General features: G+C 35.5%; 1 protein-coding gene and 1 pseudogene across 1 annotated transcript in view; both read right to left on the minus strand.

Moving 5' to 3' along the window:
* Positions 1–24,081, minus strand: part of LOC137638276 (unconventional myosin-Vb-like) — a 74,297-nt gene that overhangs the window by 16,852 nt on the left and 33,364 nt on the right. Inside the window, exons 5-6 of the mRNA XM_068370345.1 lie at positions 20,321–23,782; positions 17,116–17,321 (exon numbers count right to left, since the gene is read on the minus strand). The gene's annotated coding sequence lies outside the window, so the exon portion shown is untranslated. The remainder of the gene's footprint in view (positions 1–17,115; positions 17,322–20,320; positions 23,783–24,081) is intronic.
* Positions 1,591–6,388, minus strand: LOC137638856 (unconventional myosin-Va-like; annotated as a pseudogene).

Consider the following 24,081-nt stretch of genomic DNA (forward strand, 5'->3'; position numbering starts at 1 on the left):
AACTTCTAGCTTAAAACCTCTTGCTTAATAAGTCCCCATTACCAAGTCAAATGCTAATAAACAGCTTGGAATACTCCAGTGAGTTCTTATATTTGAGCTGATTTTTACGTATTTTATTCAATTTCATTCCAAACGTAACGCAATGTTTTGTGACCCTTAAAAACAAGTATATCTCCCTAAAGAAGGCATTAATGTTATGATAGTTTATCCCTACACTACACGACTTCCCACAATCTTCCCAAGGAATTTACGAATTGTCTAACTAGAACCTAATTGCTCAAACATATTACGGAAAATCAGAAGGTCGTAAGTTCTCCTTCATAAAAAGATAAATAAATTGTCATTTCTTTGCTGGGAAAAATTCTTCTTTTTACGTATCTTGTTCAATTTTATTCCAAACTCAATGCAATGTTTTGTGACCATCAAAAACCAAAATGAGAACGAATTTGAAAAACGTGACAAAGATTACTGCGACCAAGGTCCTTTAATGGGTCCCATTAAAGGACCTTGACTGCGACTTGGAAATGAATCTAAGCCAACGAGTAAGGCTGACTGGCCCCACAGTGATAGAGTTCAGTACCTTACCAATCTATCACTGAAATGCTTAATTATCCTGCAAGTACCCAATTTTCGTGAATAGCCTTTTAGCAGAATTAAAATAACTATTATTACACTGGAAACTTATTTGTGACACAGCCGGTTCAGAAGGGAATTTATACCAAGAGCAATAACAAGAACTGCTAAATGCAATAGCAGTGTTTGAGGCACTAGGAGTTAATAAGTTATTTCGGGTCGAGGTTTCAGATACAGTACCGGGGTCGTTTAAGACTTGATTATGGAACTTTACTAAATTACAAATATGCCTGGGACTATAGAATTACCTTCACGTTGAAGGTTCTATTAGTTACGGAAATGAAATTTGAAAAATAAAAAATAGGATACTTTACAGAATATAGTTATGTAGCAATGGAATACTTAAAACATCCGTGAAAAAGATTGCAAGGTCAAGAATGGTGATAAAAAGTACGGGAAATGTTTAGGAAATCACACCACTAAGGACTGCAATTCACAATAGATAAAATGTATAAACTGCACAAAGTTGAACAAAGTGGATAATCATATAGTGAATTCAAGGAATTGCAAAGCTTATGATTTGGAATTATAGAGATTGGCAGACAATATGGACTGTGGATACTAAGGACGTCATAAAGTGTCTATATAAACATTCAATCTGTTATGAAATATTTCAAATTCGAAAACTAATACGAGAAACATCTAACAAGAAACTTAAGACTTCCTTGTTCTTTAGTGTTTTGATACTCTGGATTTAAAAAACACCAGTTATGCAGTGTGATATGCAAATTACAAAAGAATGTAAACGATAAACTGATTTTGTTGGTCCTATAGCGAGTAAGGTTCCCCCCACGTAATAGGACCGGGAAAGCAGTCCTTCAAGGAAAGTAAAATATTAGGGTTAATGGGAACATTCCAAAGGCTTTAATAGTAACGTGAATAGGCAGGTATTATTTTTGTATTAGTCTTGTCCACAATGCTCACCACTGGGGGGGGGGCGTATTATATAAATGTGGCTTATATGGCCAGCCATAGGGCACCTGGTGGAGACATTAATTTGGTCCACTTAGTCAGCCAATGAGTGGGAATATTAACTAATTTCTGAGTTAACAAAAGAGAACTTTTTATCCACCTAATTACCTTTTAAACATATCTACCTAGAATTATATATATGCAAAATTGCATAATCTAAAATATTAAGAATAGTCGAGTTACACAAAACAACACTATGACACAAGTAAGGTTCTTGTAACTATTTAAATACTTTAAATTTCCCTTTGGAAATATTTTGATTAGCATGAGAAGTAATCTATTCTGGTTGAGTTGTACACTTACATAGCACATTCATTCTCCAGCTACCCTTTCTCTGTTGCTTTTCCTGAACCTAGTAGGGTCAATATATGGAAAAAAAAAACCCTCAACCTCCAAAAAATTGTAACAAAAGGTTTCTCAACAGATTCTGGTAGGTTCAATTATTGTACAAGTAGATGTTTTATGCTTACAAACATTCTACGCTTGTGCAGAATAACAAATCAATTAACAAGTAGTAGTAGTTTTAAACCACAATTACCTCAACTTCTTCTGTGAGTTTCGTGACGAGGGCTTCGAGCTCCATGACCCGATTGGTAGTTCCCTTCAACTGACTTTCCAGTGCCTTCATATCAACAATCTGTGACTTCAAAGCAGTTATCTCTTCCTTGTATGCTTTGATATTATTGTTTTCATGTTTCTGGAAAAAAGAATAGAAACAATAAAATTTGAATATGTGAAAATCATAACACTACATGAATAGGAGCTTACTGAATCAATTTTCCTTCCCATGTAAGAAGCCATGACTTGCCGTTTTCCTGGGATATGAAAGTTTGGAATTTGAAATAGAGGAATTTTTATCAACTATTTCTTTTACTACACAAAAACCTTTTGAATATTTATACTGTGAATAACTTTGGAAAAAAATAGCAATACGGTAGTTTGTTATCACAGATTGTGTTAAAGAGTCCAGTATTACTGTTCATATCAGAAATAAAATGGAATTTTAGCAAATATTTCCATTTTTATATTTATACCAATAGAGTATTTGCTGGATATATTTCTTAAGTGAAATCTTACGATTGGACTAAAACAAAAACCAAGAATTTAAAAATTGTTCATTTACAATTTTCATGTTCCAATTTTTGGTATTAGCCTGGCATAGCTGAATCCCAGAATCCAAAAGAATATTAGTTTATCGTGGAATCAGGAAACCACACATAAAATAAAGACTAAATTTTGAATCACTGAAGCCTAATTACATCTCAATATAAATTATTGATTTTAAAAATGATTGGATCAACAAATGGATATCCCATTCAACTTCTGTTAAGTCTAAACATTTACAGAATGAAAAGACTGTAAAAGACTACTTCTTCAAAGGGCATGTTATAAGCTAAACCTTGCAAAGATATGCAATATACAGCAAATGCCCTTCTTTACTAAACAACTCAAGATAACTTTACTCGATTGCACTGTACTTTCTCGTGCAATTTAGTTACTCCAACAACTAGCCACATAAACATTTGTTATTCCTTCTTTCAAGGTGTCAAGCTTCTGTCAACTACAATAAATAAAATCTATGTGGCTCCCCTTCACTATAATCTTAGGGTGGAAAGTTCAACAAGATACAACATACATCTATAATTTGCTATTTATGGTCTGTTTTAGGTTAATATTAACAAATCATATATTTCTTCAACACAACACTTTGTAGAGAAGAGAGAGCAATAAAAAACTGAAGAATACTAAAATTCTCATTGATAAAATTTTGTCATCAGGATTCTCGTGGTTTTGAACTGTGATATCGAACAACGAGAATGCCTCTAATGGAATCCCACTGGATTAGAGTAATTTCCTACTTGAACTAAAGAAAAACTGCTTTTTTACAGGAATATGAAATATAATGCTACCATCTTCATGAAATGAAGATGGTAGAGAGGAGAGGTCCCCTTTTCTGTTCCATTTGTTTGATGTCGGCTACCCCCCAAAATTGGGGGAAGTGCCTTGGTATATGTATGTATTTTCATGAAGTGTACCTGAAGTATCCTATGAATAATATAAACAAAATTTAAAAAAAAAATGATAGTTGACTCAATTAAAAAAGCTCAATATTGTGAAAACCAACCATTTCTGTGAGTGTCTGTTGCAGAGAGATAATCTTGTTCTCCAATCCCTTATTCAGCTTCTTCTGATGCTCGATAGATTTGGCTTCTTCAACCTCCTCCTTCGAGCCAAGAAGCACCTGACCATGCCTTGCAAGGTGATGATAAAACCTTTGACAGCAAGCCTGAAGTGTTTGACGGCTAGATACTTCCGCACGTGCTTCTGAATAACAATGCACTGAAACGAAAAATGAAAGATTAGGTGAAAACCCAAACACTAAAACTTAATCTTTTTATCTATCTACCATGGCCCTTCCCCCAATTTTGGGAGGTTAAAAAAAAAAAAAAAAAAAAAAAAAAAACATGCTTTTTCTTCTCAGCATTCCCCTTTGCATGACGAAGGACTCAGCCGAGTTTGGTTGGTACTTTAGTATACCATCATCATCATCATCATCATCTCCTCTCCTATGCCTATAGACGCCAAGGGCCTCGGTTAGATTTTGCCAGTCATCTATATCTTGAGCTTTTAAATCAATATTACTCCATACATCATCTCCCACTTCACGCTTCATAGTCCTCAGCCATGTAGGCCTGGGTCTTCCAACTTTTCTAATGCCTTTTGGAGCCCAGTTAAAAGTTTGGTGAACTATAATCTCTCTTGGGGAGTGCGAAGTGCATGCCCAAACCATCTCCATCTACCCCTCACCATGATCTCATCCACATAAGGCACTCAAGTAATCCGTTTTAGAGTTTCATTTCTAATCGTTTCCTGTCGTTTAACTCTCCCAATATTCTTCTGAGGGCTTTGTTCTCAAATCTACAAAATCTGTTGGTTTCATTGCCAATGTATACTACGCTATATTGTTTCAGCAGTTCCATCGGCAAAAGGTCGTCCAAATGCAGATATAGTCAGCCCGTTATGTTTTGAAATATTCTATTTAGCTCTTAAAAATCTTGCAGAAATGATTTTCCCCACTCATTATAATAAATTCTATTGAATCATACCATAGTCTAGCTCACACATGTAATAAAAAATCTAATCGTTGGAACTTCAGAAGTTCAAACTTTCAGTGAATGTTTTTATGTTTAAATGTTTAAAAGGTTGACATGATTCTCCCTTTATTGCTTCTATATGATAGATCTATATTAACATTGATACTAATCTTGAAGATATTTTATATGCTTTACTATCATTTCTCATATATAGCTTATTCATTTCCTTATTTCCTCTCTTCACTGTGCTATTTTTTCTTTTGGAGGCCTTGGGCTTTTAGCATCCTGCTCTTCCAATTAGGGTTGTAGCTTAGCTAGTATTGTAATAATATTAATAATGATTACACCTAGATGCAATTATATCAATGGAATGGCTTCGTAATTTCTTTAAAAAGAAATAACTTTCACATAATTAACATAGTATGTGGTGGCCTGGTGGTATAGTGCCCTTGCCTGTTGATCGCCAGACTGGGGTTTGAGTCACGCTGAAACTCTTTAGTTCCTTTGGTAGCTGTAACCGCACCATCCTTGTTAGCTAAGGATGGGGGTTTTGGGGGAGCCTTTAGGTCTATAGGCAGAGTCATCAGCAGCCATTGCCCGGTCCTCCTTCATACTAGCTTGGGTTTAGAGGGGGCTTGGGTGCTGATCATATGTAATATGGTTAGTCTCTATGGCATTGTCCTGCTTGATAGGGTAATGTCACTGTCACTTGCCTGTCATATATATATATATATATATATATATATATATATATATATATATATACTGTAAAACCTTTTGTTCCTTCTTGCATCCACACGACTGATACAACCAGTTATTAAAGGAATATCCTTAGCTGAAACAAGGGAGGTTTGGGAGAGCCTGTAGGTCTATCCGCTGACGTCATCAGCAGCCATTGCCTGGCCCTCCTTGATACTAGCTTGGGTTTAGAGGGGGCTTGGGTGCTGATCATATGTAATATGGTTAGTCTCTAGGGCATTGTCCTGCTTGATTGGGTAATGTCACTGTCACTTGCCTGTCATTCATGAGCGGCCTTTAAACCTTTGAACAAGCAATATTCTACCGCATATAAGAACGACACTACAAGATTGGTATATTGAATCAGAACCGTAGTAAAATGAAAAAAAAAAATTAGTTCTACCATTTTTTTTTAATATTCACTGAACTGAACTACCGTAATGTGTTAAAAAGTATTTCTACATTTTTTTATGCCAAAGTTATTTCAAAATTAATACTGAACAAATCTATATATAAAAAAAATCGGTTTCTTTTCCTTGAAATTATTAAAAAAATTTACAGGTACAGTAAAGTAAAAAAAAAAAAAAAAAAAAAAATAAAAAGAAAAAAAAAAAAAAACTAAAATAAACGGCCTGGTTCAGTTGTATCTCACATTTGGCATAAAATTAACAAGGAAAATGTTTTACCTCTGCACTTATAAGGGTAGTTTGTAATATATATTAGAGAAATATGGAAAAATATCAAAAAAAAAAAAAAAAAAAAAATACGAGCTATCATTTATCCAATAAAATACTTACCGCTCTAACACGTGGCATGTGCTCGAAGCGTTGCCGTGCCCAATTGCCACGGGCACAAGACTGGAACCTGATTTTGAGACGTTGATAGCGAACTTTCTTGAGCCATCCACGCATACATGCTTGGATTTAGATGGCAGCTGTGGTTTGACGCATGTGGTGGACACGTCTGTAATGAAGGTTAGAAATTTCTTTCATGATTTTCTTGATGATTTATGAATCAGTTATGGTATATGCCTGACATGGTAGTTATTCTATAGCTTGGAAAGGTGGGTTCAACAAAGGCGTAACTTCTGGTTCTTATATACAGTATTCCAACAATTTTTCTCAACTTAGACAGTTACTCTCAAGGCTTTGTGTACTAGACATATTCTAAGTAGATTTCAATAGATTATTAATACTATTATTTAGCACAACAGTACTGTATTTTTCTTCTGTTCTGCTATATTTCTCCTGTATTTATGATTCAGTTTAATGATTATGCTTTAAGTTTCCTTACTTTGTTATCCACAAATATTTCAATTGTAAATTCTATGAATAGATTAAGATAGTTTTTATCTTTACATTAAATAGCAGTTTTTAAATAATTATTTTGCATGCATACAATATACCATTAATTAGCAGTACAGAACTTTACTGTGCAGTACATCTATAAAAACAAAAATCATCAAAAACAATATAGATAAAAATTTGACACGTGTGACATTTGAAGCCAATTATATTAACAGATTCCTTCTACAAAGCTTCTTGACATCAGACCTCTGGTGTATCTCTGAATAGTCATGGCTGCATTTCGCACAGTTCTGTAACGTTTGCGATGAATAAACATACGAACATTTTTCTGGATCATGACACCAGAGTCAGCCAGCTCGTCATTTCTCCATGTAGGCAATCTGTCCTGCTCTGAAGAAGATTTTGGTGCAACCTGTCCTGCTCTGAAGAAGATTTTGGTGCAACCTGTCCTGCTCTGAAGAAGATTTTGGAGCAACCTGTCCTGCTCTGAAGATGATTTTGGAGCAACCTGTCCTGCTCTGAAGAAGATTTTGGTGCAACCTGTCCTGCTCTGAAGATGATTTTGGAGTAACCTCTCCTGCTCTGAAGAAGATTTTGGTGCAACCTGTCCTGCTCTGAAGAAGATTTTGGTGCAACCTGTCCTGCTCTGAAGAAGATTTTGGTGCAACCTGTCCAGCTCTGAAGAAGATTTTGGAGCAACCTGTCCTGCTCTGAAGAAGATTTTGGTGCAACCTGTCCTGCTCTGAAGAAGATTTTGGTGCAACCTGTCCTGCTCTGAAGAAGATTTTGGTGCAACCTGTCCTGCTCTGAAGAAGATTTTGGTGCAACTTGTCCTGCTCTGAAGATGATTTTGGAGCAACCTGTCCTGCTCTGAAGAAGATTTTGGAGCAACCTGTCCTGCTCTGAAGAAGATTTTGGTGCAACCTGTCCTGCTCTGAAGATGATTTTGGAGCAACCTGTCCTGCTCTGAAGAAGATTTTGGTGCAACCTGTCCTGCTCTGAAGAAGATTTTGGTGCAACCTGTCCTGCTCTGAAGAAGATTTTGGTGCAACCTGTCCTGCTCTGAAGAAGATTTTGGTGCAACCTGTCCTGCTCTGAAGAAGATTTTGGAGCAACCTGTCCTGCTCTGAAGAAGATTTTGGTGCAACCTGTCCTGCTCTGAAGATAATTTTGGAGCAACCTGTCCTGCTCTGAAGAAGATTTTGGTGCAACCTGTCCTGCTCTGAAGAATATTTTGGTGCAACCTGTCCTGCTCTGAAGAAGATTTTGGTGCAACCTGTCCTGCTCTGAAGATGATTTTGGAGCAACCTGTCCTGCTCTGAAGAAGATTTTGGTGCAACCTGTCCTGCTCTGAAGAAGATTTTGGTGCAACCTGTCCTGCTCTGAAGAAGATTTTGGTGCAACCTGTCCTGCTCTGAAGAAGATTTTGGTGCAACCTGTCCTGCTCTGAAGAAGATTTTGGAGCAACCTGTCCTGCTCTGAAGAAGATTTTGGTGCAACCTGTCCTGCTCTGAAGAGGATTTTGGTGCAACCTGTCCTGCTCTGAAGAAGATTTTGGTGCAACCTCTCCTGCTCTGAAGAAGATTTTGGTGCAACCTGTCCTGCTCTGAAGAAGATTTTGGTGCAACCTGTCCTGCTCTGAAGAAGATTTTGGTGCAACCTGTCCTGCTCTGAAGAAGATTTTGGTGCAATCTGTCCTGCTCTGAAGAATATTTTAGTGCAACCTGTCCTGCTCTGAAGAAGATTTTGGTGCAACCTGTCCTGCTCTGAAGAAGATTTTGGTGCAACCTGTTCTGCTCTGAAGATGATTTTGGAGCAACCTGTCCTGCTCTGAAGAAGATTTTGGTGCAACCTGTCCTGCTCTGAAGAAGATTTTGGTGCAACCTGTCCTGCTCTGAAGATGATTTTGGAGCAACCTGTCCTGCTCTGAAGAAGATTTTGGTGCAACCTGTCCTGCTCTGAAGAAGATTTTGGTGCAACCTGTCCTGCTCTGAAGAAGATTTTGGTGCAATCTGTCCTGCTCTGAAGAAGATTTTGGTGCAATCTGTCCTGCTCTGAAGAAGATTTTGGTGCAACCTGTCCTGCTCTGAAGAGGATTTTGGAGCAACCTGTCCTGCTCTGAAGAGGATTTTGGAGCAACCTGTCCTGCTCTGAAGAAGATTTTGGTTCAACCTGTCCTGCTCTGAAGAAGATTTTGGTGCAACCTGTCCTGCTCTGAAGAAGATTTTGGTGCAACCTGTCCTGCTCTGAAGAAGATTTTGGTGCAACCTGTCCTGCTCTGAAGAAGATTTTGGTGCAACCTGTCCTGCTCTGAAGATGATTTTGGAGCAACCTGTCCTGCTCTGAAGAAGATTTTGGAGCAACCTGTCCTGCTCTGAAGAAGATTTTGGTGCAACCTGTCCTGCTCTGAAGATGATTTTGGAGCAACCTGTCCTGCTCTGAAGATGATTTTGGAGCAACCTGTCCTGCTCTGAAGAAGATTTTTGTGCAACCTGTCCTGCTCTGAAGAAGATTTTGGTGCAACCTGTCCTGCTCTGAAGAAGATTTTGGTGCAACCTGTCCTGCTCTGAAGAAGATTTTGGTGCAACCTGTCCTGCTCTGAAGAAGATTTTGGTGCAACCTGTCCTGCTCTGAAGAAGATTTTGGAGCAACCTGTCCTGCTCTGAAGAAGATTTTGGTGCAACCTGTCCTGCTCTGAAGATAATTTTGGAGCAACCTGTCCTGCTCTGAAGAAGATTTTGGTGCAACCTGTCCTGCTCTGAAGAATATTTTGGTGCAACCTGTCCTGCTCTGAAGAAGATTTTGGTGCAACCTGTCCTGCTCTGAAGATGATTTTGGAGCAACCTGTCCTGCTCTGAAGAAGATTTTGGTGCAACCTGTCCTGCTCTGAAGAAGATTTTGGTGCAACCTGTCCTGCTCTGAAGAAGATTTTGGTGCAACCTGTCCTGCTCTGAAGAAGATTTTGGTGCAACCTGTCCTGCTCTGAAGAAGATTTTGGAGCAACCTGTCCTGCTCTGAAGAAGATTTTGGTGCAACCTGTCCTGCTCTGAAGAGGATTTTGGTGCAACCTGTCCTGCTCTGAAGAAGATTTTGGTGCAACCTCTCCTGCTCTGAAGAAGATTTTGGTGCAACCTGTCCTGCTCTGAAGAAGATTTTGGTGCAACCTGTCCTGCTCTGAAGAAGATTTTGGTGCAACCTGTCCTGCTCTGAAGAAGATTTTGGTGCAATCTGTCCTGCTCTGAAGAATATTTTAGTGCAACCTGTCCTGCTCTGAAGAAGATTTTGGTGCAACCTGTCCTGCTCTGAAGAAGATTTTGGTGCAACCTGTTCTGCTCTGAAGATGATTTTGGAGCAACCTGTCCTGCTCTGAAGAAGATTTTGGTGCAACCTGTCCTGCTCTGAAGAAGATTTTGGTGCAACCTGTCCTGCTCTGAAGATGATTTTGGAGCAACCTGTCCTGCTCTGAAGAAGATTTTGGTGCAACCTGTCCTGCTCTGAAGAAGATTTTGGTGCAACCTGTCCTGCTCTGAAGAAGATTTTGGTGCAATCTGTCCTGCTCTGAAGAAGATTTTGGTGCAATCTGTCCTGCTCTGAAGAAGATTTTGGTGCAACCTGTCCTGCTCTGAAGAGGATTTTGGAGCAACCTGTCCTGCTCTGAAGAGGATTTTGGAGCAACCTGTCCTGCTCTGAAGAAGATTTTGGTTCAACCTGTCCTGCTCTGAAGAAGATTTTGGTGCAACCTGTCCTGCTCTGAAGAAGATTTTGGTGCAACCTGTCCTGCTCTGAAGAAGATTTTGGAGCAACCTGTCCTGCTCTGAAGATGATTTTGGTGCAACCTGTCCTGCTCTGAAGAAGATTTTGGTGCAACCTGTCCTGCTCTGAAGAAGATTTTGGTGCAACCTGTCCTGCTCTGAAGAAGATTTTGGTGCAACCTGTCCTGCTCTGAAGAAGATTTTGGTGCAACCTGTCCTGCTCTGAAGATGATTTTGGAGCAACCTGTCCTGCTCTGAAGAAGATTTTGGTGCAACCTGTCCTGCTCTGAAGAAGATTTTGGTGCAACCTGTCCTGCTCTGAAGAAGATTTTGGTGCAATCTGTCCTGCTCTGAAGAAGATTTTGGTGCAATCTGTCCTGCTCTGAAGAAGATTTTGGTGCAACCTGTCCTGCTCTGAAGAGGATTTTGGAGCAACCTGTCCTGCTCTGAAGAGGATTTTGGAGCAACCTGTCCTGCTCTGAAGAAGATTTTGGTTCAACCTGTCCTGCTCTGAAGAAGATTTTGGTGCAACCTGTCCTGCTCTGAAGAAGATTTTGGTGCAACCTGTCCTGCTCTGAAGAAGATTTTGGAGCAACCTGTCCTGCTCTGAAGATGATTTTGGTGCAACCTGTCCTGCTCTGAAGAAGATTTTGGTGCAACCTGTCCTGCTCTGAAGAAGATTTTGGTGCAACCTGTCCTGCTCTGAAGAAGATTTTGGTGCAACCTGTCCTGCTCTGAAGAAGATTTTGGTGCAACCTGTCCTGCTCTGAAGATGATTTTGGAGCAACCTGTCCTGCTCTGAAGAAGATTTTGGTGCAACCTGTCCTGCTCTGAAGAAGATTTTGGTGCAACCTGTCCTGCTCTGAAGATGATTTTGGAGCAACCTGTCCTGCTCTGAAGAAGATTTTGGTGCAACCTGTCCTGCTCTGAAGAAGATTTTGGTGCAACCTGTCCTGCTCTGAAGATGATTTTGGAGCAACCTGTCCTGCTCTGAAGAAGATTTTGGTGCAACCTGTCCTGCTCTGAAGAAGATTTTGGTGCAACCTGTCCTGCTCTGAAGAAGATTTTGGTGCAACCTGTCCTGCTCTGAAGATGATTTTGGAGCAACCTGTCCTGCTCTGAAGAAGATTTTGGTGCAACCTGTCCTGCTCTGAAGATGATTTTGGAGCAACCTGTCCTGCTCTGAAGAAGATTTTGGTGCAACCTGTCCTGCTCTGAGGAAGATTTTGGTGCAACCTGTCCTGCTCTGAAGAAGATTTTGGTGCAACCTGTCCTGCTCTGAAGAAGATTTTGGTGCAACCTGTCCTGCTCTGAAGAAGATTTTGGTGCAACCTGTCCTACTCTGAAGAAGATTTTGGTGCGTCCAAACTTGATCTTCATCCTGTCGGTATAGGAAATAAGGATATACATGAAGTCAGTCACCATATAAAGGAAAAGAAGTATAAGCTGAAAGGGAGAATTGTAGTTTATATCTGTGATATTACACTCCGGATTAAGCTCTCTCCAGAACAATATGGTAAAATTACCCTATGCGGAAGCTAGTATTTCTTAAAATTCCTGTAATTGTCAGGGATATAGACAAGGATCTTTTTGAAGTTTTTATAGTTTATATATGAAAAATCTATTTTCATGTTCTTACTCTTCTTAAAATATATTATTTTAATTGTTCATTACTTCTCTTGTAGTTTATTTATGAGTATTTCCTTGTTTCCTTTTCTCACTGAGCCAGTTTTCCCTGTTGGAGCACTTGGGATCATAGCATCCTACTTTCCATCTAGGGTTGTAGCTTAGCTAATAATAATAATAATAATAATAATAATAATAATAAATAAATAAATAATTTGCAAAAAAAAAAAAAAAAATATACCAAATTTTGCTGAAAATCATTTTGTAAAATGAGCATTCATACAATCGGAAATACTAAACTAACGAGAAACTGTTTAATGGTCACCCTTGCATTACTATTGAGGTTATTGTTCAAAAACTTAAAGTCTCATATATTTAACTATCTTAGGTTTTCTTATAATTTTTATTGCATTTATAGAGTATTGTTTTGTGTACCATATATGTTTGCTTAATTATATTCCTTTTTCTATAATGGGCATTATATTCATTGGAAGTCTGGTCTTTTAGGCCTAATAAAGGAAGAAGAATTTACACTTCTTTTACAGCATGGAATAGATATTTCAGATCAGAAAAAACTAAAGACATTACTTGTCACAAGATCATATGATTTGGAAGATGCTACAATCAAAGAATTGTATAAGTTATAATGAAAATGTTTCGTTAGATGACTAATATGGACCCGCCCGAGTAGTAGTTCACTCGACTTCAGTGGAGGGTTGGATTTAAACCCAAAACAAGCAAACAAGTAAGGGAAAGATGCAGACAAAGAAGAAGATCAGAAGTATCATTAATGTACTGTACATCACCTTGATGTGTATCCAGCAGCGCTAATTCTAACAGTTTTCAAGACGCCACAAGCTCTCAGCTGTTGAAGGGCCCTCGTTGGATCGAAGGTAGAAGACATCTTATCATCGTTAGGCTTGATGCACCTCACATAGTGAGGAGTTGTACAGTTCAGCGTCGCCATCAGGAGGCTCAGAGAGATTCTCGGAATTGAGACCCAACCTGTAATCATTGATAATTTTGTTGAAGCAATTGCAGCTTATCATGGATACAAACTAATAAAATACTGTCTTAAATAATGATTACATTAACTGATATATCTTAATGTTCTTTATAACATATGCATAAGTTTCAATGCAAACTAACATTTCAAACTAATGAACATGGAAAGTTAAATTTATCCCTCAAAATCATAATTACCGATTTTTGTGAAAATCAATGTGTAGCAATTCAATTGCAACTGATAATGACACCCTCCTATAGCAAGATCTCAAACAAAATAATAGAATATGAGCAAAGAATGGACCCAAATATTTCAAACCAATAAGCAATGGAACTGGAATGTATTTTTCTTCGTCAGAAAACTTACACTTTTCTTCATGTCTTTCGACTTGGCAGGACCTGCTGGCATGACTTTCACTTTGGTCTGACTGCCTTTAGCTTTCTCAGTCAAGAGGGAACGTCCTAAGGGATACTGTAAAGTTTAAGGGAAAATTCATTAACAGCAACGTACAAAATAAATGATACATCTAAAATTATTTTCTCATCATTATATAGAAGTACTTCAAGCAACATTAAAATTTACAATACCAAATATTCAACACTTTGAGACATTAAACTAATTAAATAATTAAGTGTCATTATTATTATTATTATTAATTATTATTATTATTATTATTATTATTATTATTATTATTATTATTATTATTATTATTATCCAAGCTACAACCCTAGTTAGAAAAGCAAGATGCTATAAGCCCAGGGGCTCCAATAGGGAAAAATATTTTATTGAAAATAATAATAAATTTGTCTTACCTGACTAGACTTAAGTATAATTATACAATCCTCAGAGACCGTGTCCTTATTTTTCTCTAAAAATCCAACACACTCATAGCCTACTTCTATCAGCAAAATGAGCGATAACAAAGGATGTATTGGAAAGTCTTGGCTTGCTAAAATGGTCCCACTTTTTGCACTTGTCATACAACTTTTCAACCCAAGATTGATCTGACCCTTTGGGCATCTGGAGACAAAGTAACAATACTATTATTATCATCATCGTCATTATTATTAGCTAAGCTACAACCCTAGTTGGAGAAGAAAGATGCTATAAGCGCAAGGGCTCCAACAAGGAATAGCAGCCCAGTGGGGAAAGGAAATAAGGAAATAAATAAACGATATAAGAAGTAATGAATAATTAAAATAAAATATTTCAAAAGCATTAACAATAAAATAGATATTTCATATATAAACTATAAAATCAGTTATCAATAGACACTGACAATCCTTATTACTTCATTTCAGTATCATTACATAGTATCAGATCTCACCATAAAAGAGAGTTGACATAACAGCAAACTTGACTCGTCAAGAAGAACGAGTATGCCCAGCTAGCTTTCGATGAGATCAATGCAAGGTTGATTGTCATAGAAGTTAATGAATTCCCACTCGATCTGCTCCTTCACATATTTCTTCCTGCTCCAGTTTAAACACATGCTGTGAAAGTTAATAAATAATGTCAAGAAAAATACAGTGCAACATATTGGATTAACAAAATACATGAATTATCACTAAAACCTTCAGCAAATTAAGAATACTTCACAACAATAATAAAACATTTCCAAGATATGAAAACTACATTGAGGGTAATAAAGTTTTACTCAACTATAATTCAAATACAAAACAGAAATCTAACTCTGGGTAATGGATATTAAAATTCAAATTTTCCAAAAATAGCCAATTTTAAAAGTAATTTGTAATTTTCTTGCTATGCAAAGCCAAATCCCTTACAAAGGGGAATGTCTCCAAACTTAAGTAGTTAGAACGGCTGCTTAAATCGTAAACGAGGTAGTTAACAGCAGTATGAAATTTCTATTTTTTTCTGTTTCATTTGGAATGAAAGAAGTGCAACTAAATGCCTTTCTTGCCATAACAAATTTGGAAATAAACTTGAATAAAACAACTGTTCAAAACAAAATTGCTGATCAGTATTAAAGTTATGTCTTTTTTACCTGATTGAACTGTTGCTGTAGCTTCTCATTAGCGTAGTTGATACAAAACTGCTCGAAACTGTTATTTTTAAAGATCTCAAACCCATAGATGTCAAGAACACCAATGAATCTGGAAAGAATAGACAGGGATGAATATGAGGTCTTATATCATGATAAATAGGTTTCATATTAATAATGTGATATCTACATGGTACAACTCCAAAAAATATTTAAAAACTTGACAAATTCTATTAAAAGCTATTATGAACTACCAACACAAGGGTTGGCTTTTGAATTATGTCATGCAATGTGAATTTTGGGTCATTCAAACTAATAATCTCCATGAACAAAGCATGGTAAAGGGGTAGTTGTGTTCAGTGACTGCCCAAATTTCTAAACAAAAACCTTTTTGATGCTTTCTTAATCACTATGCTGTATAAATAATATACAGTATACAGTAACATAATACTGTTGTATACAGTATACTATTTTGAATTTTAGTTTATCTTAAACTTGAACACATCAAGAAGTTACTGTACTTGCAACGAGACTAAACTGAATAAAAGAGCATAAGGATAACCAGCGATAAGGATAATAAGGATAATGCGGAATAAGGAATGAAATCCTGATATATGTGATAAACAGACTGAAATGAATTGTAAAATGTTGTGAATAACAGAAATGAAGAGGAATTAAAAAATTATGAAGAATGGGAAAAACCTTTTAGCCTTTGGACCAACATTTCCTTTACTTGAAAAATGACTACATTATATTATATCCTTTTATAATGGTATCAATGTATGTCTGTATGTATGTATCAATGTTCAAGAGTGGATAATAAAATCAGCAGTTGGGGAATCAGCTAAGGAGGAGGCTCTGTACTGTAAATAGAAATAAACATCTTTCATCCTGCTCTAGGGGAGATGAAAACCAACAAACCTGGATTGGTCGGCTATTCAACATTTGTTGATTTGGCGTAGATATGCTTTGCTAAAGCATCTCTAGAAAACGTTGCCTGGAAGAGAGAGCATCAATCATTGTAATAAATACTGAATAAATAAGAGAAAATTATGGACATTACAGTTTTCCTATTGTGACATATCTAACCAAGAAACCTGATTCGTAACTAAGCAGATTTTAAAATGTTAGAAAAAATTATCAAAAGATCTATCTATTTATCTATATACACCAAAAATAATGAATTTAGATAATCAATACATATCCCTAGAGACACAAACCCCTGCTGTTGGTAAAGTCTTCGTGTAAAACTTCTCTTCCGTTGACAATCTTGCGGTGACACAGCCATTTTCTTAAAAGTCATCCACATCAATGCATTGATTCATCATTCTTCTGCAAAAATCAAATTCATTATTAGCAGTTATATGTTGCTTTGTTTGACTGGTAGGCTAGAGAGTCGTAAACTTCATTATTAAAGAAAAAGAAAAGGCAAATATCTGGATTTTTAATGCATAAAGGCACCAAGTCCAGATCTTTGATGTTCAACTTTTCTATGCAACGTTTAAGTTATCCTTTGAGTAATATGTGACAACTGAAATACAGTACAGTGGTACCCCAGTTTACATGTAAACTAGGCAAATGTATTCTTTCTTGTATCCACAGACCTTATGGTGCCATCATTTCTTATTTATTCCTATACATTTACCTGTCTTGCACTCTTTAATGAATTCTTAAAGTATTATCAGCTTTTTATCAAATAATGGTTAACATATCGTCAAAACAACTAATTTCTCATTCATAAGCATTGTAAAGAATATTAGAGTAACAGCCATAGATACATCAACTTGAAAAGGGAAAGCATATCCAACTACACTTCTAAGAAATACTTGGGGCACTTTCCATAACATTGGCTTTTTAAATATGAGAACAGGCTTTTCTTGGCTCTCAATGAATAACAAATATATTACTGTATATCTAAATACTAAAAAATATATTTGTTTATACATCTACACAGACATATACTGTAAAAACTGATACTCACATTAATAGTTGAATAATCAGTACCCGATTCATCAATGATAACATTGCTCAAATGTAGAATTCCAGCTAAAACCCTATAAATTTGGTCCTGTGAATTATCGTTAATGCCGAGTAGGTTAAATGCTTGGCACGTTTCATGGAAGTTAGCACCATCATCAACGCCATCAATATGGGGGCTGAAACCTTGGTTGAGGTAATCTTGGTGACCTGAAATATAAGTGTCGCTATTAGCCTCGGTTAATATTGTACCTATATCTGTTCCCAATTTTCAGTGAAATAGAGGTAAAGTAAAAGAAAATACTGAGTGCATAACATTTACAAAATTTATACACAAACTAATTTGGCCAAATAAAGATATAAATGTGCAAATTAAGGGATTGTCATCATGAAAATCTACTTTTATATATATATATATATATATATATATATATATATATATATATATATATATATATATATATATATATATCTTGGAAATTCAGGATTAAACAATAACCTTCACCATAAAAAAAGCATTTGATAACTTATCTATGCACTACCATTTACTGTAATTGTATCTTCTACATCTGTTTTCTTTTAACCGATAGCTTTCAACAGAAGTATTTCACTTGATGCAAATTTGTATTTTTCAAAACCTTATATAGTACAAATGTTGCTATGCATTACGAAAGCATTTCTTGCAAATCTACAGATTGCAATTATTAACATAAACATACTGCAAATCCTAAGTCTCTCTTTGTTCAAGTTTATTTTTCCGAGTACAGAAATACTTCTCATTCCTACATTGAATTTCTATTTGCATTTAACTTGTAAATATACAGACTGGCTTCTCATTTTAGTCAATTGATAATTTTTAACCTTGAAACCCACGCTCATTCAAAAACACCAGTCCACTCCCAACACAATTCTGCTACGTATAATGCGTTCGCCCCTTCTGTTCTATAAATGGGAGAAACACTGCACATTAAATTGTTTTTATGTATACATGGAATAACTAGAAATGTTAGAAGTTTTAGGCATATGGCCTGGCTTAAACATACATATACTGCAGTACAACACACACACACACGAATTCATTTCCATTAAAGGCTCCACTTGCAGATGGCATCATTACCAAGAAACCTGAGTAGTAAAAGCTGATAAGGACGTGTAAACAAGTGCGTTTTTAACAAGAGAAAGAAATAGAAAACATGGAATGCTTTAGAAAATAGAAAAGATACCACAGACAGACCTGCTTTGTTACACGAATACAGTAAAGGGACATAAAAACTTTCAAATTGTGTCTGTGTAATAACACTATTACAGAAATATATAAGCCAAAATGATGGAATTCTATTTCCAGATACAGTGTAGATATTAGTAAAAGGAAAATGAAGTTTAACTTGTATTATAAAGCTCCAAAAATACCATATATGTACTTGAGTGATCAAATTTTCATGATATTTGATTTCTTGAAGAGAATTAAAAGGATTTTTTATATGTAAATGGTTACGCAAATGAAACATTTTCTCTGATCCCTGTGTTTGAAACTCAGGTTGTGTAGACATGACTGTCTTCAACTTTCTTACCTAACTAGTCATTAGAGTATGTATATACTCAAAACTAAATTAAAATCACAAAGACAATAATGAAGAAGGATTTCAAATGATTTTCCTGTGCTATGAAAAGAAAAAAAAATGTATCTACGACTGATTACAATTCAGGCGCCGAAAACATGAAACACGGGTGTTTTTTTTTTTTTATTTTTACATATGTACTCTATTCATTTTACTCAATGAAATCTTTTCAAAAATGATCATAGGAAACATCTCGCTTACAAACTATCAAAACTACCCGTCAAGAACAAAAGGAAAATATAACGAAAATACTGTATTCTTTCTGATGTTATAAAATCTCCCCTATGTATTCTACCTTTTGAACATAAGTTGAATTCAAAATAACTTTACAATGAAGTCTTAATTCAAAGTGAGCTTTAAAAGTACAGTACAATAAATTTTAATGAACATTGATCTGATAAATTCTTCATGTCAACGATAGTGTAAATGAATGAAGTACTGTATTGAAGTGAAGTCAAGCTTGGAGAGGCAAACAAGGAAGAATAAAATAAAAATCATTCTAAAATTTAGTCTTTGAATTCCCGGCTGTTTATTGACTGTGTTTTTCATTGAAGCTAAAATAGACTCAAGTGTAAAGAGAGATTACTCGAGTGCCATATGTGGATGAGATCATGGTGAGGAGTAGATGGAGATGGTTTGGACATGCTCTTCGCACTCCCCAAGAGAGATTATAGTTCACCAAACATTTAACTGGGCTCCACAAGGCACTAGAAGAGTTGGAAGACCCAGACCTACATGGCTGAGGACTATGAAGCATGAAGTCAAGAGATGATGGGTGGAGAGGTATTGAATCAAAAGCTCAAGATATAGACGACTGGCGAAATCTAACCGAGGCCCCTTGTGTCAATAGGCGTAGGAGGAGATGATGATGATGATGTAAAGAAACAGAAGAATCCTTAGCTAATAACAAACACCAATCCTTTCTAACAAACTTCTTCAAAGCTTTACTTGTCTCACCTGATAAATAAAAAAAATAATTACTGTACAATACAAATTTCCCACAATAAGACTTACTGTATATTCTACAACTAATCACATGTATTTTGACAGACCTATCCATGTGCAGACTTAAAATGTGGGGTGACACATTACAGGGTCTTAAAACATTACTCAAGCACATACGGTATTGTGGATGCATCTAATATATGGCCACAGCTTATTTACTTGATTTGAATAATTCATCTTAATCTAAAGGATTTTTTAAAATTTAGTTTTTTCCCTACTCTAAATTTATGGAAAGCATTGATAAAATCTATTCAAATTGTTCTTGAATGATTATTCAAACTATAACTAAATATCATTGCAAGTTTAAACATACAACATTAGCAACCTTATGGCCTAATTTAGCTTCTGTAATATTTCCTTTTACTAATTAAAATATACAAAACAAGCATGTGTTGATAAAACTTCTTTATGAGAAGCTTTATCAGAGCAGAGAGGAAACTTTCAATTGGAGCCAACTGTAAAATCCTCTCTCAAGACAGCCAAAATGTGTTATGCTAAATAAGCAAAGCTCATTTCATTATTATCATTATTTTTCTTTTGTGCAATATCAACATCGCCACACACTCATCGCTCACTGAACCACACTCTTTCGTTTCTTCCTGGGTGTCACTTGCGGAACTGCGTGAAGTCCTTGGTTCAGGTAGTGGGATCTTTCAGGAGCTCCTATAGAAGAGGACCGCTCGATATCAACACACTTTTTTGTACTTCGTATAATGAAGCCTTAATGAAAACATGAGTAAAGGTAACCTGTATGTTAAGTACAAAATAAAGTCTGAATCATACCTAACAGTATAAGTAATATACTGCATTTACAGCATCCTTGGTTCAAATAATTCATTGCAAGCCAATAGGGCATGAGGGATACTGTAGGACCTCCAAAAATTACTGTTCATAACCAATTGTATTCAAAAGTAAAATTCATATATAATGTACTGTAGAGAGATAAAGAATATAAATAAGTACGGTACTAATTAAATGTCTTCTTTAGCTTCTAAATAATAAATCCAAAGACAGTACAAAGATCGAATATCTATCAAAACAACACACGAACCTTCTCTTTAGGCTTACACCTGACTCTGTAGTTAACAAAGGAGAAATATTTACTTCTATGTTCAAGCAAACGTATCTGCATAAAGCTTGTTTTATTTTCAATATGATGATAAAAAGAGATACCATTTAACTAAGATAAAGAATATATGTAGATAATAATAGAAGGAATAAGTTGACTATATTTTAAACATGACAACTTTTATCAACTGCTTGCAAAAATTTTGCATCTTATTAAATGTGTATCTTTTCCTCTCGCAGCTTCCTCATTACAGAAAAAATAATTATTTTCATAAATTCAAACGGGTTTAGCTTGTCAAATTCTCAATGACCTATTGGCAACTTAAAAAATTCTTCCTATTACTTCATTGTGTAGATATAGTAATGGTAAGCAGGAAAACACTATATGACAATGATCCTCATCATCCTCATTATAATAATTATAGTTCAACCCTAAAGAATTGATAGGCAAGACATCATCATCATCATTGTAGTTTAACTCTAATGAAAATTGTATTTTCTGCCTTGTATCCCTCCCTTACTAGGCTGAGGATGAATTGGCCATTGCATCCGATCATTTATCACAGTTACAGCTATCAGTTTTTTTTTTTTTTACAAACAATATTTGGTAATACCACTAAGATAAAGTAATACCCTTTAACTTTAATTATTCACGAATACAGTCAACAATCATCTTATGAATACTGTACTTATCTTTACAAGTTTCAGTGGGCTACAGCCAATACATTACAAATGTGACTGTGCCCCTTCCTAATACCTATATAATTACTTTTTTTCTCTATGTTTTACAATGTCCTTTAACCTCAATAAAACATAATAAAAAAAAAATAATATATATAAAACAAAGGAAAAGAGGAGCATTCCGAGAATTTAAAAACTTGGTAATTGTTCTTACTAAGCTTGTTAATAATTTTTCAAATGTCTTTTGTAACAATTTGCAATAAAATACCTTTCTTCTCCAATCTGTATGAAGGTCATTATTTGCACAAGTTTTTATGTGGATAACTGATTTCAAGTTTATTTTATCCTAATGTACAACCTCCTACTCAAGTATCCATTCTCTGTAAAGCCACCTTACTTTCTTCACCTCCTCTTTCACATATCCTCCTACTGCTGTTATCTGATAACTCTGGAAGAACTGATTAATTTCTTCCAGCAATATTTTTTGTACGAACCACAAGCAGCCCGTCGACAATCTATATGAACTTTACTCCCACTCTTCAAATTTCTTGCTTAATGATAAAAAGTTTCAGTAAGTCACTAATAATAAGCTATTTTTCTCTTGACAGTTTCATTCTAAAATACAAAAACATCATTTCAACTTGTGAACACTATATTCTACATACAGTTGTCCTTGTTACCACAAAGTCTCAGGATTTTGTCTGTCATATTGTTAACTTGATACAAACAAACTTCTACTGGACAGCTACTGCAACGCTGGCTTTTCTTTCAAAATAGAATGACCACAATTATCCTGTTTTCCCAAGGAAAAAGCCAAAAACCAACAAGCCCACAATTAAGGCAAAATGATTAAAAAATATATTCAAATAATGTTCAATATTTACACTATAATATCTACAAAGAAAATTCTACTTTCCTACATATTTAGCGCTTTCAATTTTAGAAGTTGTAATTTGTATAACCACATAAGTTGAAGACCTATATAATCTTTGAACTGAAAGGTTTTATACACTAAACGTCTTATCAAGGTGCTATGGTAATAAAGTAATCACAATTTTGGTCCCAAGCTAAAAATCTTCAAGAAGACTGTCTTGACAAATATAATTTACATAAATGTAACAAATGGCAGGACAGGACGATCCAACGCGGAAAACTTAAGTCCGCATTTTAATTTTAGAAGCCTCTTGCTGTGCAGACCTCACAAGGTAATACTTTATCAAACCTCACTCATGCTGTTTTTAAGGTCTACCTTTCCAACTGAGTTTGCAACTACAGTATTGTGATTCTCCAATGCTTGCTCGTCATCCCTTGTACTTGCTATACCCATCTCTAGCTTCCACAACAAACTTTATTTATTCAATTTTTTTAGCTTTCTGAAATCAAAGTCCCCTATATTGAACAATAAGACCCTGTGCAAGAAACACATCTTCCCTCACTTACTGAATCTTAGGAAGACAAGCTTGAAAACACAACATTCCCTAAAATAAACTCTGTGTAATTAATGGTGTCTGCTTTTACACCATATAACTGGGAGATCGATCAGTTTCAGATGATCCTTTATCAATATCTGACTTGAAAATATAGTAGCTTCAATCAGTAAAATGTGAAGAGCTATCGTAATCTCCTTAGTACTAGCTAACATATGCTGTATAAACATCTCCATGAATGAGAAAGTATATACAAAGATATATATAGGATTTTCTAAAATGCAAAATGAATGAATCTATCCTACACTTTTCAACTACTTATTACTTGACACTTTGAAATACCTCTAACGTCTTCAGAGTAGATCTGCAAAAAGTATCGCTAAGAGTTCCAAAGGCAATGGGATATAACATGAAACGCCATCTATGAAAGTACGAAGCAGCTACTATGTTCATTACAACTATATCCATAAATGAACATGAAAAAGGGGAATGATTACAAAGATTGCACATGTAGGCTACTATAATTGTTCACAGCATATCAACTCACTAACATAACTATTTGCCATAATAAAAGCAGTTATAAATCACAATTTAGTTATGTGAATAATAATTAATACCAAAAAATTAACAGTAGTCTGAATACCTTAAATTCAATGGATCATATACCACAGATATCAAATATACATGGAAGCAGGGATTAAGTATATCTGAGGTATTAAACCTGAATATTTGCATACTATTGACATTATTCAGTGACATTTCTAAATGATTAAAAAACATTAAAATAGTGGAATCTGAGGTGTTTTAATTTTTCCTCTGAAGCAACAGCACACAACTGGTAAAATATAGGATAATTTCTCTCATCTGGGGCCTGTGATAAAGAAAAAAAAAGACATTATTCTAATCAAACAGGAAGTCATGTCGGAAGGTAATCAGTAAGATGAGAATCACTGACATTACTTATAATAAGCAGTTGATCATTTAAAAGCTACGTCTGATATAGTGTGGCATCTCGCCATTCTGATCTTAACTATTAGTCAATTCTTTTTAGTGAGGCCGATTTGCACCGACTCGGAGAGGTGCCCTTTTTTTTATCTCGGAAAAGTTTCCTAATAGCTGATCGGTCGGAAGTATTTTTGTCCGAATACTTCCGACCAATCAGCTATCAGG

This window comes from Palaemon carinicauda, chromosome 3 (assembly GCF_036898095.1).
Source record: "Palaemon carinicauda isolate YSFRI2023 chromosome 3, ASM3689809v2, whole genome shotgun sequence".
NCBI lineage: Eukaryota > Metazoa > Arthropoda > Malacostraca > Decapoda > Palaemonidae > Palaemon > Palaemon carinicauda.